The following is a 3,411-nucleotide window of genomic DNA, read 5'->3' on the forward strand; positions in this document are numbered from 1 at the left end:
TATGGTTAGATATTCGAACCTTTTCTTAACTGCTTTTTACAAACTTTGGTCGGACGTTCACAATATCTTGCAGCCGAACATCTCCGCTTCCGCTTTTGATGGTGTATATTCGGGCATACGAACCTTTTCTTACCCGCTTTTTACAAACCAAGGTCGGACTTTCACACCTTCTCTTAGCTGAACAACTCCGCTCCCTCTTTTGATTGTGTACAGTCGGGTAATTTAACCTTTTCTTACCCGCTTTTTACCATCTATGGTCGGACATTCACACCTTCTTGCAGCTGAACACCTCCTCTCCCGCTTATGATCATGTGCAGTTTGATATTCGAAAATTTTCTTTCACATTTTCTAGCAATTATTGATGGACATTCAGACCGTCTTGCAGCTGAACACCTCCGCTCCCACTTTTGATGGTGTATAGTCGGGCTTTCGAGCCTTTTCTTCCCCGGTTTTTACAAATTATGGTTGGATATTCAGACCTTCTTGCAGCCGAAAACCTCCACTCCCTCTTTTGATCATACATTGTCGGGCATTCGCACCTTTTCTTACCCGCTTTTTACAAACCATGGTCGGACTTTCACACCTTTTAGTAGCCGAACAACTCCGTTCCCGCTATTGATTGTGTACAGTCGGGTATTTTAACCTTTTCTTACCCGCTTTTTACCAACTATGGTTGGACATTCACACCTTCTTACAGCAGAACACCTCCGCTCCCTGTTTTGATTATGTATGGTTTGACATTCGCACCTTCTCTCACCCGCCTTTTACTATGGTCGGCCATTCACAGCTTCCTCTCCACCATACTTGTATGGTGGGATATTCACACCCACTTGCATCCGAAGACCTCCGCCCCCACTTTTGTTGATATTTAGTCGGTCATTCGCACCTTACCCGCTTTTGGCAAACTATGGCCTTCTTGCAGCCAAAAACCTCTGATCTCGCTTTTGATGATGTAAGGTTGGGCATTCAGACCTTGCTTCACCTGCTTTTCACCAAATATAGTCGGACATTCACACCCACTTGCATCCGAAGACCTCCGCCCCAAATTTTGTTGATATTTAGTCGGACATTCGCACCTTACCCGCTTTTGGCAAACTATGGCCTTCTTGCAGCCAAACACCTCTTTTCTCGCTTTTGATGATGTAAGGTTGGGCATTCAGACCTTGCTTCACCTGCTTTTCACCAAATATAGTCGGACATTCACACCTTCTTGCAGCCGAACACTTCCGCTCCACCTTTTAGTGTTCTATCACACCTTTTTTTCACCGCATTTTATACATTATGGTTGGAAATTTTCAACCACTCTCATCCGAAGACCTCTCCTCCCGCTTTTGTTAATATATTTGAACTTTAGTCGGACATTCAAACCTTCTTGCAGCTGAACCACCTCCGCTCCCTGTTTTGATCATATATGGTCTGGCAATACTACCTTTTCTTACCCGTTTGTGAGTAATTATGGCTGGACATTCACACCTACTTGCAGCCGAACACAACCTCTCTCGCTTTTGATGATGTATGGACCGGCATTCTTACCTTTTCTAACACATTTTTCAGCAATTATGGTCGGACATTCACACCTACTCACAGCCGAACAACTCCGCTCCCACTTATGATCATGTGTGGTTTGATTTTCGAAAATTTTCTTTCATGTTTTCTAGCAATTATTGATGGACATTTAGACCTTCTTGCAACTGAACACCACCTCTCCCGATTTTGATTATGTATGGACCGGCATTTTTACCTTTTCTAACACATTTTTCAGCAATTATGGTTGGAGATTCACACCTACTCACAGCCAAACACCTCCGCTCCCTGTTTTGATCATGTATGGTTGGACATTCGCACCTTTTCTCACCCACTTTTTGCAAACTATGGTCGGCTATTCACAGCTTCCTCTCCACCATACTTGTATGGTGGGATATTCACACCTACTTGCATCCGAAGACCTCCGCCCCCACTTTTGTTGATATTTAGTCGGTCATTCACACCTTACCCGTTTTCTTGCCGCCAAACACCTCTGATCTCGCTTTTGATGATGTAAGATTGGGCATTCAGACCTTGCTTCACCTGCTTTTCACCAAATATAGTCGGACATTCACACCTTCTTGCAGCCGAACACTTCCGCTCCACCTTTTAGTTTTCTATGGGGCATTCACACCTTTTTTTACACCGCATTTTATAAAAACACCACAGGAACACCGTATTGAGGCTTTGTTCTGACCGCTCATTCGGTGTCGCGTTTCTTTCAAGCAATTCTCCTGGTTAGCCCGCACTCGGCTCGCTCCCAGAGCCGTGTTAAAGTCTTCTTCGCATTCACTCTCTTTTATCAGCAGATTAAAAGAAAGTTTCATCTTAGGCTCCCTGAAACTTCCATCCTGCACCGCTGTTTGCTTTTTCACAAGAGCAGAGGAGAGCGCACCGTTCCCAGCGGCACTGCAGTACCGGGTCGATGCTTGGAGTGAACGGAGCAAGCTCCTTTTTCAACTCCTATTGATAAAAATCCATTTAATATGTAGTCTCGCATAGAGGACATATCAGACATTAAACTGATAAGAACAGATACTACACTTGATCTTAGCCAAAAGGCAGAGAAGCGATAACTGTCCACTGGTTCACGTCCGAGGGCCCTTCCTGGCACAATGCGCACTTGTAGCGGTGTTCTTTTTATGGCCATAGTGTCACTTTGCACCTCCGCCCACCCGCTGCACTGAGCACTCTTCAGCCCTTATAAATGGTATAACTTTACACTACCACACGCTCCAGCGAGCACCATTCAAGCAACAACTTTGCACTCCAGCTTCGAACATCGGCACAGTCGCAACAAGTAAGGCGACTCTACTCAGAGAAGTCACTCTGCACAGTAACAAGATTTCTTTTGCACAGACAGAAAGGGCTTCATCCGCAAAGGTAAAGCCTGCCAAAAATAGAAACAACTCATTAGTGCTGCTCAACGTTGTACTTTGCAGTAAAAGAAAGAGCAAATCTAAAGTTTCAGGAATCCGAGAATAAGCTTACTTTCATGAGTTCTTCACGATTTCGGATTTTGCTATAAAATGAATTCCTTCACTCAAACTAAATTAAAACTGCTAAACTGCTAATCTGTTACATACAAGGCAGATGTCAAATTCACCGAAATAGGATCTAAGGGTATTTGGCCAATCGAGCTGTAGCAGCTTCGGTAAAAGAGTATAAGTTGAAGAGTTTGTGAATAAAGGTGTGCGCACACATAGTGAGTTGTAGGAAAATAGGCAGGGAGCAATGCCGGCTGGGGTATTTGTTCTTGTATGTTGTCTGACTGTTTGATTTGAATGTGTTGTGTAAGTGTCCTGTTGAATGTTACATGTTTGGGCTTTGACACGCTTCACTGTGGTTGTTAACTGTGTGGTGTGTCCTGAAATGTTATATGTTTGG

At 44.0% G+C, this 3,411-nt stretch overlaps 1 non-coding gene across 1 annotated transcript; it reads right to left on the reverse strand.

Annotated features, from left to right (window-relative positions):
• Window positions 1-2,408: 2,408 nt before the first annotated feature.
• On the reverse strand, window positions 2,409-2,598 carry LOC140275939 (U2 spliceosomal RNA). The gene has a single exon (XR_011908639.1). It is a non-coding gene; the product is annotated as a U2 spliceosomal RNA (small nuclear RNA).
• Between the last annotated feature and the right edge of the window lie 813 nt (window positions 2,599-3,411).

The sequence above is a fragment of the Leuresthes tenuis genome, unplaced genomic scaffold (genome assembly GCF_036924035.1).
Source record: "Leuresthes tenuis unplaced genomic scaffold, fLeuTen1.0.hap1 SCAF_18, whole genome shotgun sequence".
Classification (NCBI taxonomy): Eukaryota; Metazoa; Chordata; class Actinopteri; order Atheriniformes; family Atherinopsidae; genus Leuresthes; species Leuresthes tenuis.